The sequence below is a fragment of the Stigmatopora argus genome, chromosome 3 (genome assembly GCF_051989625.1).
Source record: "Stigmatopora argus isolate UIUO_Sarg chromosome 3, RoL_Sarg_1.0, whole genome shotgun sequence".
In the NCBI taxonomy this organism is placed as follows: Eukaryota; Metazoa; Chordata; class Actinopteri; order Syngnathiformes; family Syngnathidae; genus Stigmatopora; species Stigmatopora argus.
In genome coordinates, this window is record NC_135389.1 from 15849794 (window position 1) to 15866679 (window position 16886).

The 16886-nt window shown below is 39.1% G+C and overlaps 1 protein-coding gene across 1 annotated transcript in view; it reads right to left on the reverse strand.

The window, feature by feature from the left end:
• Positions 1 to 16886, reverse strand: part of LOC144071194 (uncharacterized) — a 40028-nt gene that overhangs the window by 500 nt on the left and 22642 nt on the right. The gene's annotated exons all lie outside the window — the stretch shown is intronic.

Sequence of the window (16886 nt, forward strand, 5' to 3'; positions counted from 1 at the left end):
AAGAGAAACCTTACAAGAAATTTAATAAACGATCAAGATAAAGAATGAAAATAAGTTAGCGAGTGATCCGTGCTATTTTCCCATTTCGAGACAAGGCGATTAAATATACAGACTGACGTTAACAGCTAGGAGAAAGCTGGCTTAACAATTATTATATGAATGATTTTTTTTGTGAAAACAGAACAATTACAAATTGGAAATGGGTGTTTAGAACTCGCAGTGGGAACTCTCATTACATACAACACCGGGAACAAAGTCGTGCCTCTGGATGTCGTTTTTGAGCGAGTCTTTACCCAGCAAACTGTCCGTTGATGTCTCGGCTTTGTTTGATTAAATTAAGTCTTTCTACACGACTCAATAATTGAGAGAAAACGGACAACATACTTTTTAAGTCAAATGGGAAGCGTTGGTGTGACGCTAATGCTAACGCTAACTAGTCACATGCAGCACATAGCCTGTGGGGAAAGGTAACCCAAACTTATATTATCAACGGTGTGTTCAACCTGGCATTAAACGAACACATTTGTTGGCGTTTTTGGATCAATTGATTACTAAAAAATGTCCCGGTGGCGTGATAAGAACGCACTTAGGTCAGTAAAATGCTCAACAACTTAGCTCGTTGGCGTGCTAGACGTCCGTCACCATAGAAAACTGCTTACCACGATTCACGAGGTTGTTTGTCCTCCCAACTCAATGTCTATGTTTTGAAGATGACATGATTTTTGCGGTCTTTATGCTATAAAAATGTGTCAGTACACCAATTTTACCAATTATTGAGTAACATTTTTACTTAGTATTTTACATCAACTCACCTTTATTCCAGGCCATCTCAGTCCATTAAAAGTTTAACATTTGAAACGCAAAGAATGCTTCATTGTCTCATCAAATTTTCTGGACTACTTTATCCTCACTAGGGTCGCAGGGGGTGCTGGAACCTATCCCAGTTGATTACATATTTGTAATTGGTGTATCCAACCATTTACATGAACAATGTCAGCAGTAAATATACATCAAATACTTGTAGAAAAAGTGCTCTGCTTATCATAGTTTGCAAAGCGAACATGGAAGCATGCAAAAAACCAAGGGTGATGTTTTAGGGAGATATTTTATTAAAAAGGAACCGATAGAGAAGCACCAACCATCATACTCACTGGGTCTAGGTCTAGATGTCTTGTCTGCTAATCATGACCTTTAAAAGAGACACTTTAAGCCTATGATACATGGATCACCTTAATAATGTCACATGCTATATTGTTAGATGGCCTTCAGATAGTAACCTCCTTGGGCCAAGCTTAATCCTCGATATGCCACCGCTTTGTCTAGGTCCTGCTAGCAATGTCTTGCCCCTGGGTTTTGCTCTTTGGATATTTCCCTAGTGAAACCTTGCGGCCATGAGGGCAATATGCCAGATGGGAGGACTTTGAGTGGTAAACGGGAGCAGGCTATATAATGAGTTCCGTCATTGGTGGTTCAGTGGGCACAATGTCAAAGGGCAAAATAATAGAAAGATACACATTGTGGTGTAAATAGGTCATCTCTATGAAAATAGATATTACAATGATGGTTTAGTTCTTCATTTAGGATTTCATGAAATCCTAAATAAAGAACTAAATAATCATTATACTAGTACATCTCTATCTCTCTATCTCCCTATCTCCCTATCTCCCTATCTCCCTATCTCCCTATCTCCCTATCTCCCTATCTCCCTATCTCCCTATCTCCCTATCTCCCTATCTCCCTATCTCCCTATCTCCCTATCTCCCTATCTCCCTATCTCTCTATCTCTCTATCTCTCTATCTCTCTATCTCTCTATCTCTCTATCTCTCTATCTCTCTCTCTCTCTCTCTCTCTCTCTCTCTCTCTCTCTCTCTCTCTATCTCTCTATATCTCTCTCTATATCTCTATATATCTATCTATATATTCATATCTATAAAGTATATTGCATTTTAGTCTTCGGTCATTTTGAAGAAATACATTACATGTGATTAGAAACGGCCAAATAGCTGCATAGTGTTGAAAAGTTCCATGTCTAACATTTGAAACAACATTTTTGTTTAATGATCAATTTCGATCTGTCCGAAGTTGGTAAAAAGAATAAACAAAAAATTTTTAGAAAGGGAAAATACGAGGCAATGTAGAGTAAAACAAACAGCATCCTCTTACTCCGTATCAGTCAACATGTTCATGTCTTCCCAACCTCAGTACCACATAGCCATTAAGCACCATTACTGGGAAAGGCCATTTCATGGTCAGAGAGCATTTTCAGCGTCGGCCCTCCCTGGGGCCATGGAATCATCCAAGTGACTTCCAACACTGCTCCAACAACAAATGTTTTACATTTTGTTGTGTTTTTCCTTTCACTTTTTCCCTTTAACATATACCCACAGTGTACTACTTTATCTTCAAGTGCAACACTAATAGAAAAGACCGATACCGTTTTGAAAGCTACCTTGAATACAAGGGATGTGTTTGACCGATGCGCTTTCTGCTTCCTATAAATGATATAAATATAATGAAATAAGGCGGAAAACTGAAAAGTCTGCAGCCTTCTCAGAGGTTCGTATCCACTATGACTGGTAGTATGTATAAGTTACCATTACCATTTACATATTTCACATGAGATGAAACTGATTGGGCAGGATGCTTATTAATTTGTGCAAGTGACACTTGTCAGCTTGACAGTGCCGTTGAATACGGCGGGAATCCAAAGAAGTCGCTTCTTCCTCACGCTGCTGCTGGCGGATGACACTCTGGGAGAGATCACTGCAGCTCAGTAGGAAGCTTCCTCTCTGTTGAACCACACAGCTGTTTAGCTCTCAAAACTTGACTGCTCGGCATATGTTGTGAAATATCTCTCGAATGACAAATATGTGCTTCATTTCAACACTGTCATAGCAAAAATGCGATGTTCTTTTTCTTAGTTTCTATATTTAAAAAGACTTCAAAATGGTTTTGTGTAATGTAGTACTCAGCTCTGCCAATATTAGTGATTGAGGTTTATCTAATCAAAATGACAAAAAAGAAATTCTTAAATATTAACACAGCGGTGAATCTAAAAATCATTTTCCATTATTTTAAGAGCCCACTTGGGCTCCCCACAGATTTTAAGAATCAAATTCCAACAGGACAGCAACAAATCAAAAGACTTAAGGATTCAATTACAATTAGTAAAATATTTTAGAAATATATGTATACGTATTTTTTGTTCTGTATTTATTTATTTACTCTGAATGAGGTGACCTAGCAGGATGGCACAGCAGGCTTCAGGACAAAATCTTCCTGTCTCCTGAGATGGAGAGGCTGGCCCCACTGTGTTGAGTGATTGTTAGCATTAGTGGCTTTGAATGTGATTAATATGCCTGCCCTCTAACATAGAGCTTGAAAAAAAGAGGGCTGTAGCGTATGACTCAAGTGGCACGGCCACATTTCACACATTTTAAAGAAGAAAAAGGCACTCCGTGTATGCTGCTCTGGCGATATTCCATTAATTCCTCCTTCGAGTTCTGAGGGCGGACAGACTGGATCCAATGAGCTAATTGTGCGGCATGCAATAAGTAATTCTGTGGCTGTACAGTGTATTTTTGTGAGTTTTGGGATGGTGGTAATTGATGCAGTTATTTTTTTTCCGGTTTACATCTAAGGCTTCAGACTTCCTGCTTGGATGGAAGACTTGCTGTACATCCACACCGCTTTCAGACAAATATTGGCCAAGAGCATCTTTTCTACCCGGACACCCTTTAAAATGATGTGACGTAATGGGTCAAGGATCTCAAGTTTCTGTTAAAACTTCACACACAAAAATCCCAAACTTTGCCAAGTTCTCCTGCTGATTGATTACTCATGGCAGGAAAAAATAAAGTTATTGATACATTTTTTTGTCAAAGTACTGACCCTTTAACATCCATCTACCTAATGTCTAGACTCTAGAGAGATCACGTCTACATCGTGTCTTATAATGGTTATGTACTTTTACATTTGCATACAAGTATGAGGGCCATAAGAAAACATGGCGATAAAGTGGGGTGCTCATTCAACATCTGTCAGAGGTTTATATGTGCCACAGACATCCATGGTTCGACACGCCCACCCCATGCCCCTATGGAAAAAGAGGCCTGCCAGGATGAGGAATGATAGCTAAAGCCCTTATTATTAGAATTAATTGTCTTTTAGTCATGCGGTGGATCAGAAGTGCCAAGAAAAATCAAGGTGGGAAATAATGGGGGGTCTGCAGCAGTTGTCATGTTTTCTTTTAAAGGCATCCCATCACAAAACATCCGCTAGGAGCTTCTCACTTATCCCAAGATGATGTAGCTTGGTGACAAGTGAGAACTCATGTTGGAACATGAAATGTGTTGAGTTCATCGACAAGAAAAAGAAAAGGATCACAATGATGCGTGTTCCCATCAAAACAGAGTGACCTCATGCAGTACTTTTATTCTTTGTTTAAATTCTTATGAACTGAGATTAGGTCTAAATGACGACTGAGAACAACATCAAGATGAACTACACATTTTTTGTACCAGAGGGGAAAAAAAAATAAGTTTCTTTTTTATTGGCTTGCTCCTATGTATCTTTGATGCAAATAATAAAAGCTAAATTGAACGTAATAGTTCGTGGATTTATAATCATCTGTGATTATTACTTTCTATGCCAGTCTGTCAAAATGTTTTAGTATAAACTTGTTGGTTGGCAAAAATAACACAGTTAGTTTAAAATATGCTGATACAATACGCCTCAACCCGATTTTGACCAGACACTCACAAAAACAATATCTATAACTGATGTTGGTAATAATATTGGTGCATGGAGTGCCGGGTATTCTTCGACTTTTACTTATCATACCTACTGTAAAATTTTTACAATGCAGAGAACAGTTAAGGGTAGCCTTTATGTAGTATAATCCGTATTTACAATAGAACAACTACTAGGTAAAGATGAATTTAGGGCATGCATCTTCTCAAGTCATGCAGTTAGTTTACGACGGTTTCAAAAAAATATCAATCTGCACTAAATAGGGCAAGACCTTTCATAAACCTCTCCAACCGTGATGGAATATCTGTCAGCAGGGTGTCATTAACATTGTCCATGATTAAGTGAGTATTAACAAAACTTGTCAAGCGGAAGACATGTTTGCGCAGAGACAGAATTGAGACTCGCGTCACTACATTAATTATTACTATTACCTAAGATCATATCAAGTACTGTAAAGCCCCTCATTTGTGGTGATGGGGCTGGAAAAAAGTCTAAAGTGTAATCCAGCATGATTTCTGAGTAACAACGCATTCTTGGTTGTACTCAACAAACTTTCAGTACCATTCTCCTAAACAGGTGGGAAAGGAATAATTAATTTTATGCCTATGCCATATAATGTGGGTGGAGCAAGATAATATGCCAGGAAAATACAATTTATAATTAATTCTTTGCATTTTACTTATTGTTAATGTGAAATGCGCCCTTTTCCCTGTGGTACACAGAAATCAAAGGTTGACGCTCACTTGTTGTGTAATGACCGTAACAATGACACAGTGCAGATGTGAAGTGTGAAATACGCTTAACAAATTGAGTCTGTAGCCCTGGCCACGGAGACATGGAAGAATCAAGAATTTGAAGCTAGTCAGGGGGAGCAATAATTTCCCAGTCATTTATTTATACTGACTAGAGACTGTGAATGGTTCAAATGCCAATTTATGCTTTTCTCTGACATATTGCCCACACCATGTGGTACAAGTGTGTTTATATTTTCTTGTGTACGTGTCTTACGGATGTGTTTTTCAGTGTTTGTGCATGTGTTCTTTTACTGTATGTGTTCAATGTGGAGGTGGCTGGTGGCACTTTACCAAATTGTCACAGACCTGGACATTTACCATTTCAAAAGATCCCTATTTTCCTAAACTTTACGCATGTACAATACACTAACGTGAGCACGCACACACAATCGTAAAATCACCCACCCACACGCTGATTCCCCAGCCTGTGCACGTGAAACGTGGGCTGTGGAGGCTTGTGTGAACAGATGGGAGGAACCAGCATAAAATAAAGTTAAACTAGAACAGAATGACTATGCAAGTGGTGTGGCTGCCCTTTGTTTGCTAGGAAGGTGATCCTCAGCAGCTGGGGATGATGGAACGCATGATTAAAATTACCAGAGGGAATGATTAATATCTCCTTAAAGCCCACACTTCTAGCATATCAATCATCTCATTACAGTGGAAAAGTTAATTGTGTGAGGGGAGGGTTGGGGCCCCTAAACCATGAAAAAGTAGCCCAACCCTCGACATATTTACAGACAACAAAACCAGCCCAATAACTCTTTACTGTACTATTAGATGTTCACTAAAAAAATGCAGTCAGGTATGCAATTACCAAATAGTAAGGAGATTTCAATGATTGGAAAAATTATAGTATATATAAGTGACTGAGTCTTACAGTAATAAAAGATTAGAATGACTTGGGGTACCTACGAGATTTCCATTCCCAATGGGCTGACATAATTCTACAGAATCTTCCAAAGCAGATAACTATCTTCCACTAATGCAACAGTTAGGGTAAGATTAATGTAAACATGCAAATGACAAATGCTTATAAAATAAATAAATAAATATTGAAGGATACTTGATTCAGTCTCTAGAGTGTGACGTTCACAAAATGAGTATACTGACCTATGACTATTACCATGAACTGTTACATACTTTGGCTTTTGCCGTCTTCACATTTTCTGATTCATTATGTACTGGCATGAACTTATGGAAGTTTGACATTTTCGTGTACACACATAAACTAAACTATGACAAAAGAATGGCAAAACAAATGAAGCACTGTCCAAGGCCAAATGAGGGGATATGAGAGTCCCTGTGACTGCGGTGGCCTGAGTTGCCCTTGCCTTGCCTTCCTATCCCCTAGCTGCCAGTGTGTCCTACTCTTTGCCCTCTCTGCTCTATTGCGCTGGCGTACCCCCTCCCACCTCTCCCTGCGTGCCTATGCTGCCTGAGCCAGCTGCTCCCACTTCATCTTCAGCAGCGTCACCAGGCGGGGTATTAATCATGTTTTTCGAGGGGGACACTCTGCTATTTATCTCCCTGACACCTCCAGCATTCAGAGGCCCGTTGCTGGGCACAGTCCATTGAGTAGTAAGATTACACATTACTACGCTCCATTGCCTTTCCCTGCCCTCTCCATTGACTAGTTCTTCAACAGCGGCATCATCTCGTAATATCGGACATCATTTATACCCTACATGGATGAACTACATCCATGCAATTTTACCGATATTGCCATATTTGGAAATTTTGACAGCTTTAAGCACATATCTACTGCACATCAACACCAGGACTTCATTAATACAGTAGTCGCATGAAACATCCTGTCAATACAGGAGTTAGAAAGAAAATTATAGCGCCAAACTACACTTAAATGTATCACAAATTATATTGATTAGCTTGTTCATCAAAAAGTAGTCACATTGGCCAATCAAATTTCGATGAAATACTAAATGGCAACAAAAAGGTTACAACTGAAGGGAAGAGTCCATGAACGAATAGACAATCTACTTGCCAAAAAGATAGACAAATCAGCTAAATTGTGAAAGTCTGTCAATGCTTTTTCTCATTTGTACTAAGTTGTCTTTGACCTTGATCATGTAATTTATGTGGTATCAGCATAGTTTTATGAAATTTTCAAGAAATTGTCTTGTTTTAGTTTTAATGGGCTGCAAGGTTCAGAATATTAGATATATTCATTTGAGAACTTGAAGCTATGAAGAGAGTGGGTAAAAAAAAGATTGCATCGTTGCAATCCAATTTCATAAGTACTATGGCGATAACTGTTTACTTTTATTACTTAGGCCTCATACTGAGGCATTCTAACGTCAATTACAGCTTTGGATATATCTTCAAATAGCTTCAAATCTCCATTGAGTACTCATGCTCTGTAGAATGGATGAAATTTAGAAAGTGATGCACTGCCATTTTGCGCATATTTGCTTCAGTTACAGTTAGTTTAAGTGTAAGCATTTGTAAATGGAAGGAATCCACTACCTCCTCCTGCAAGAGCATTATCGAGCAAGTGAATTAGACAAGAAGATGAAGGTGTCTTAGAGAAACAGGAAGCAGTTATGTTGGCTGATGGTCAACCTAATGGGATGATGGAAATGCTGAATGAGTGAAGGATCCCACAGGGAAGCCCGCAGTTAGTCCTTACTCGAGTGTCAACCAACTCCACTTGTGAAAATGGAGGATGAAATTGCTTGAAATCCTGCCAAATAGTTAATCAAATATGTGCTCAAAATGGAAGTGAAAATTTTAGGGGGAAAAAAGAGCTAAGTATACTCAACCTTCAGACCATTCTTGATTTGTGTATGCAATTATCATTCTATCTTTTTACCCAGTGGCATATAAAAAAAAATAATGAGTCAAATATTTACTCTGATTTTTATCCTAGATCTAGATGGTACCTATCAGACAGCCGGCCACTAGTTATTTGGAATTTCCGCTCCTACAGTAGACTATGTTTAACAGATGAAAGCCATGAACTTTCAAAACCTTGGAAATTGAACACTAGATGGAGTGATAAAATGAATTTGGCTTCAAACAGAACATCAAATAGACCTTTACACTATGGGTATACATGTATCTCCAGCAGATGTGCTTGATGGCTGTGTGGAAGCTAATTCAATTTTTTGTGTTTGTTGTACATTTCTGTATACTTCTCTGCCATTACGTTATGTTAGTTTGAGTGTGTAGGTGTTTTTTTTTCTTAGTAAACATCTAGGATGTCCTCAAATAACACAGTATATATTGAAGCTGAGGCCACAGAATTTGGACACATGTTTACCTCGCTTTTGATGGGCTGAAATGGAAACAGGAAGAAAGGGGACAACATTTGGACTGGGGATTCACCAAAGGGAACAAGATGAAAAGGAAGAGACAAGATGGCAAGAGAACCCCCTTGTCATGACCGACAGAGTGGCCCATTCATCTGCTCTAATTTGGGGCATTAGTGCCTCACAGGATCAACAATGTCAAGGCTACAAACAAGAGTTGTTGTAGACTTCACTACTGCCGATCCCTTTTTATGTGTCCCATAGCATTCTTTTGTACAGTGTATAACAAGTGTGGCTTTGTAAGGGTATTGGGCCCGTCAAAAGTAGAGCCCTTCTATCAGGGATCACATTCTGATAATGCACAAGTGCAAAATTAACATTAGTGTTTGAAATGAAAACTATTTTCTTACCATCATTGTTTTCCCAGGATATATTCAAATATCTTATTTTCCTTGATTACAAAGAGTATCACTCTGCTTTCACTACAGAAATATCGATGGTGGAGATGAAATAAGATTTGAACAATATTAAATTAGACAGTAACATAATCCAAACAGTTTTTGATCAATTTTGACAGCACAATTTCAACGTACATTTTGGCACTTCTTGGACTTCAAACAGCAATAAAAATGTTTTAGTGATATTATTGGTCAGTATATTTGTGATATTATATTTTCCTGATAATTTCAGCTCAATTTGTGGAGTGGATTATGACCTAAAGAGTCAGAGAAGCAGTAATAAAGTGTTAAAATGATGAATCACCCTATCTGTCAAAGATTCCTGGAGGACTGCTTGTATTTCTTCTACAAATATTCTATTGATTCTGATCAGTCAGTGCAAAGCTGTGGCCTGACCTTTCCATACAATTCCCCGAATCCGGTTTTGGCCAGCATCTGTGTCTCTCAGTAGCTGAGAAGTTCATTAATGGTTTGGTAGCTACCGCTATGGAACTGCCCATCTTTGAACCTATGATTGATTGTTACCACCCAGTGAATATGGAAACGCTCTTTACTGTGATTGTTTTCTGAAACATTTGCACTGCATTTTATACAGAGGTGGCCAAAACCTCCTGTAACCCAATTTTAACATACAATATGCGATTCAAATTTAGTTTAATTTTAATCATTTATTTTTTTTTAAAATCACTTGCATGGCGAGTGGTTAGCGCGTCGACCTGACAGTTCTGTGGTCGTCAGTTTGAACCTAGGTCGCTCCTCACTATGTGGAGCTTTGTAATTTACAAACATTTAAACAAGAATCACTCAGAAATGCTAATTGTCAGACACTGATGTCAGTCTTTAACTTTTGCAACACAAAATTGAAACTAATCCTTTAACTCGGGAAAGTATTTTACTGAATAAATTATAATCAATATAATTGAAGAGTCACATGCTTAACACGTTGCTTATTAAGAAATATGTGATTGCAACTCATTTTTTTTGCATCTTTTAAATTCATTACACCTCAATCTACCTTAATTTTTATTCAATTAGATGAGAAAATTGTGTCACTGTCTCCTGGTAGTACATAATGCATAAAATATTGATCCAATAAAATTCCTAATCAGCACAGTGATGTCTCTCTTATTATTTGGTGTCTCAATAGAGGAGAAAATTTGTAGCAGCATGACAAAAGTACTTGGCAACTTGGAAAAAAAACTGAATTTTGAGTGTGACAGCTGTTTTAAAAGATATTTTTGGATGCATAATACAAAAGTTTCCTCTGTTGAAACTATCAAGCCTCACTGATTCCTCCCTTTTGACAAAGAGCTGAGCAATGTAGATGTTTTGTGGTTATAATTGCACTTTGCAATTGGGACAAGTTTTTGACATTTTCCTAAAATACATTTTTGTTCTTGATTACCTTGCTGCTACAATGCCTAAGAAGAGTTGTGTGTTTGCAGCCAGAGTGAAATAAAAATGACCACTAAGTATTTAAAAAAAATGAAGATCTTAACAGGCACTTTCTCCGACCTTCTCTACGGGAAGTCAAATCCAGCCCACAACTTGGTTTAGCCTTGGACGAAGTAGATAGCTGACCGGCAAAAAAGGCAGGGATGCTGATCCCCTCTATGTGAAGTATCAATAGTTACTTTTACTACATTGTTTTATTTTTTATTTCTTTTTTTTTATGTTTGAGATTAGGTGCTCAATTACAAAAATGAGCAAATTCTACCCTCGTCGTAATCCCATCCCCTTGTCACCTGAAGGTTTCCCTGCACTCGCTCTCTTGCAGCTGACACCACAGAAGGTAGTGAGTAAAGTTTTATTGCTGAGCCAATCTTAGTTGAGATCCACCATGCACCAAAAGCCTCTAAAGTTGCCTCCCATCAATAATGAGGTCTCATTTACACAAATTACTCCGAACGCTGATTAGGTATTATCTAACAGCGAGGGCCACTCCGATCAATCATCATCAGCCAGGGGAGAGTCAATGGACATCGAAAGGTTAACCCAGACCTTAAAGGGTCTGCCAGTGTCAGCAGAATGTGAGTACGAGGCCGCCGTGCTGTCGATAGAGCAGCCGGACAATTAGGTAATGATTAAAAAAGCCGCACCTGGGACTGGACTCGATAAGAAAATGAGCAGTCGTGGCATAATTTCACAATGATTTGTTTGTAATCAGAGAAAATACAAAAGTCACCTATGGCAGTGATATAAAAAAAAATGCTACTCACGGCAAAATTTCATGAGAGAGCATAGGAAAATGAACCATTTGACCATCTAGTGTGACATTTACACATGCACCTGGTAGTAAGAAAGTAGTAATGGATTGAAAATGTCAATCAAAATATTACAAATGGAAATGCGTTCTAGAATCTTATTTTCCCCTTTGTTGACTTAATCAATAATTATGGAGAGAATGGGCATCTTATCTCATCATGCATCAATCATTTTTCATTCAAGAAGATGTTTCTTTTCGCTGACGACAACTTCTGTTTATGGTTCAAGAACGTGTTGTTTTTGAATGACTGAATTCATGTGACAGCTTTTTTCAATTGAAATACTAGCTATGGATCCTTATGATTGCACTATGACAGGATTAAGTATTTGATCCAGTTCTGTCCTCGCTCTAGAAATTTGCTCTGACAACTCCATCTCCTGGTAATATGAAGAAAATTAAAGCTTTTGAAATATCACTTGAAGGTTGTTTTTGTATTTTTCCACCTTTCAAATCATGATCACTTATGACAGAAGAGGAGGCGCTATGTCAAACACCCCAGGCGTTTATGATTTGATTCTCAAAATTAAATAACACACATTTTCTGTCTTTGTTCAATCTCACCTAGTGTATTACATTATACTTATGATGAAATGTAATTTGACTTTTGTTTATAATTGATCATGAAACAAAAAGGTCATTTAAATGGCTGTTTTTGATCAGCTATAAACTCACTCATCATTTAACGGATAATATAACTGTTGCTGGCATCCTTAAGGATGGCCGTGTTTGACAGAAACCCTTGCACAGATTTAGCAGCAGGAGGGTCATGACACAAAGCCCAAAAGCAGGACAAAATCCTCCAAAATCCAACTACCTATGAAAGACTCCTTTTTCCGTGCTAATTAAAGGAGACCTTAAGCCAAATTTTCACTCATTGGAAAACCTTGTTACCCAAATCAGTTGGTGGCCCTCTGCATACATCTGCCCCATGAGGGTTGAAGGCCAGAGCCTGCTGTGTGCCTCCTCTAATACAAATGAACTTCTTCAGATAGGTCTAACTCTTACAATGGTGAACAAACACTGCAGCCTCTTCATGTAATGGGTAGCAGTGGGGCACGTAAGAGAGACTGTGAGACATAAAGGGTCAGTGCCTCTGGATAGGGGCGAATGCTTATCAGGCCTCTGGGATTATCACATGTCCCCCGCTGCCAAGTCACATGCACTTGCTGCTCTCTTACAAGCAAGTCATATAACAAGTGTTATTACTTCACCTTTCATCGGGTTGCATTTGGTGGAGAGATCATCAAATGAACCACAGGGCATCTGAAGTATCTAAACTGATGAAGGGAGGCACCTTCCTCGGGATGCTCGTGTAGGTTGTCCTCAAGGGACTCAAGATGACATGGAGGTGAGTCCAAACTGTAATGGTATTAGCCTTTTGATCATTATGTGCTGATCATTATATGCTACACCGTATATTTTCATTACCCGTGCCATTTTTCATTGAATTTGCAGTGTTAGGCCTCGTTGACCTAGTTCCAACTGGGAGCTCTGAGCTCCAATGGGATGATGATGAAGGGAATGCACATGTGCTTATTTCTTGAAGATTTTTTACATACGTTTGGGAAAAAAAGAGAAATGATTGACAGCATCCAATCAGTGGACAAGTGTAGTGGATTAAATATTCAAGTCCACCCCGGCTTGCGGGAAAGGGTGTCCCTGTCATTGCTATCCATAAAATGATTCTGCCTGATCACGGCCAATAAATAAATCTGATAATTGTCAGCAGAGACAGCTGTTTGTGACAGCTTTGCTGTCTTTACTCGCTGCATCCTGTCATGCGTGCCGAGAAAAGGCAGAGTCTTATATGCTCTGACTGCCATCCGGCGAGTGGGAACATTTGCACATGAATCAATTGTCAGCATAACTGTACGCTGACAACTCTGTGACAGCTTAGATACAGCGACCATGTTGTTGTGCACATTTCTTCTCAGCGCCGTACAAACGGTAACCAGATACACCCCCCATCCTCCCAACCACCCCACGTCGGATTCAAGGAATCTGGAATATGAAGGTTATAGCTATCATTATAAAAACACAAGTGAAGAAATCTTCAGAATTTTGGACCGAAGGACATCGGGTGGAAAAGTAGATGTAACATTCTTTTTTAAAATGGAATAAAAATCTCTTTCAACCACTTGAAAGCGAGCTTCCCCGATTGTGATTGTGGCTCTTGTTGCTCAAGATAACTGCTTGACATTTGTTAAATCAGTCAGTGTCACTTTTTCCTAGTTTACTTGAAAGCACTTACAACTTTGGCATTTGGCAATGTTCTGTCAGTCAAATTATTTTTACTGATGAAGCAGGTAAACAATAACTCGGAGCACAGGAACAACTACTGTTAAACAAACAAAATATCCACTCAGTAAACTTCTTAAATTACAGATATGCAGTATGGACAGAATACTGCCTAAAATTAAACAATGAAGTGTAACGGAGAAACAAAGGAGTTTGGTCCAACCGTTGTTTGCTTAATTCATATTTTGCCGTGGTTTTGGTATCATATATCTTAGCTTAGAGATTAATACGTTTGGTACAATGAAAGTGAACATGAGACAACAAAAAGCCACTTAGACTGGCAGGCAGTCCATTGATCAACTGGTGCAAGGAAACCCTCTCCAGTTGCACTTAATGCTACACGTTTCGTCAATGTTATGGCAGTGTCAGTGCACTCGCAGGGCTCCTGGTGCAAGGATACTCATAACGATCAGTGTTCTCTAAGGCTTGACCAGCCACAACAATTTGTTCGCATCAACAATTGCACGCCTACTTGTGCCTAATTGCTCTTAAATTCCTCCACCCTCAAGGCTTCCCCTGCGTCCTCACAGCCTGTAAAGCTCCAGGGGTGATCAATTAAAATCACTACAACATTTAAAGACCCATCAATAAACAGTCCCCAATGACTCAGTGCAACCTGTTGAAGTGTGAATGGAGTTGGCTCACATACAGCCTCTCACTATGTCTAATCCCGCTTAGTGTCATGAGTACAATCATCAGATGATGGATGTTTTAAATCAATTAGAAAATTATTTTATCCTGTTTTTGAGAAAAAGGTCTTGCGACTCCCATTAGAGTAAAAGAAACAAATCCACCAGAACATATTTTGTGTGGCCAGGGAGACTTAATATTGAACCTTACATTTTGTGTTTTTAAAATATTTAGGTATGATATTTACCCTCATGATCTAGAAGCATTTTAAAATTGTGGAACTATTTATCTATGGTAGGAATTCACTGTTGCTTGAACATAGTTAAGCAATGTCTATTTTAGGTTGGTTACGTCACTGACCTAAAACCGAAAATAACTCTAGAATTGTAAATCAAAGACCCCCAGTATGTTGGCAGTGGTGATCTATGTCATAAAATGTACCGTTGACATTTACACACAGCAGGTGCAAAGCATTTACACAAAATGATTAAGGTCTAGAAATAGTATAAGGTGCTAAAAATGACATTAGACATTGTGGGACAAACATTTGCATGAGAAGAGTGGTTTTATAGCCACCTTTCTGTTGTTACAGAGGAGATTGAAGTGTAAGCTATAAATGGCCAAGGGAACTCCCTCAGGGGTGCATCAGATGACATGAGTTACTAAATCTTATGGAGACACCATCTGCTACAGTATTGGGAATGCAAACCTCTGCAGGGATTCATAACTGATCAGACACCCAAAGTGGACACATCCTAAGCTCTTAAACTATGGGACAATCTCAGGATTGTTTATTTTCCGACAAAGCTGAATGCCTTACGAGCCCCCAGTTTAGCTACAATAAAATATTGTTTGTACGTATGTATGTGTGATTCTTCCATTTGGAGCCAGAGCTGCAAAGCTCACCCTTCTCACACTCCATGAGCATATTTACTGCCCGAAGCAGTGCACAGTGTCGGGTAGTGTGTATGGTGATTAAGTCCAGACCGTGTAACTGACACTATGGAGTCAACCGTGGGTGGATACGATTGCCCGCGGCGCTGGGTCATGACATTGACGTAGCAGACTTTCTCCTTGTCCTTAGTGAGGAGTGTCACGATGAGGCCGCTTACTGATGCCTTTCACGTGGGAATTTCGGCTCGGACTGAAACAAAACCTTTTACGAGACTATGTGGGAAAACTCAATTGTGAGTTTTAGAATCCCTTAATGTTTCTTCTCAAGAAAACTGCAAGTCCAAAGTTTATTATTTTAGACCTTTTTTTGGACCAAAGAAAGGGAACAGCTGTGTTTTGAGTGCTTCCCGGCAAGTCACGCAATCGAGGACAAATAAAAATAGCTTAACTTTGTTGAGACTATTGTTTTGGATTTAGAGGGCTAATGATCAAACATGAAGACTGCATTCACTGGGCAGTTATTCCAACTTACAAAGTTTTTTAATCATTAGACTGACAAGATGCATTAGTGCCGGCATTTGGGTAAATACTGATTTGTAGCATTTGACTGCAACGGTGTCCAATTCTCTGCTTTTCTGGGCTAAACGTCTGCTAATCAGTTTGTGCGCAATAGAACCTCTCCTGACTACTGAGCCATACAATTTACACACCTCAAAGGGATCTCTCCTATGTAACAGCAGGGGGGTGGCTCGCTTTACACTCAGCAAGTTCTTTTGCAGAAGTTTTGCAGGCTTATTACTCAAGGGGGGGTCTTTGCTGTTTTTTCTTGCATGTCCCATGGGTGTCTTTTCCAGCTGTAATGAGGCCTCCTCGACCAGAAATCTCCCTTTAAAACAGGGAGTAATGAGTCCTCGTTGGCAGAGAATAGGGATTTGCAGTACTCGGTGGAAAGGGAAGGTCACAAAAAGGAGTTTTATTTTGGGAAACTGTCTTGTTCCAGAAGCAAACACAGCTTGAAGGGAAACACTACAAAGTCGTCGTCTAAGAAGTGATTGTAACGGTCTGACAGCATTTCAACAGCTTTGATGCGCCAAGGAAGATTTGACAGCTTGTATCCAATACCTGATGTTTGGAATAGTTGCCATAGGGATGATCCTTAACGTGAACTAGCTCTTTTCGCCCCTGTGCATGAATCACCGTGGATGTACGTAGATATTTTCCGGTGACAGACTAATCAAAGTCAAGGGCAAACATACAGACATGCGAGGCTGTAATCTAACAAGGGATAAGTTAAACATTTCATTCCTGTCAGATGTCATTACATTCATGTGCTTTCCAAGGTTAGATTCAAGTGGGATTTTTATAGGGAATGCATATCAAGTGCAGTGCAAGCTACCGCTCTATATGATAAAGTAATGTATATACCGCATACCCCAAGTTGTACAATAAGAGCCAATACAAACTCTTGACGTTTACAATAGCTAAGTTTACGCTTTCAAATGCAAGAATCGGTGGCAAGTG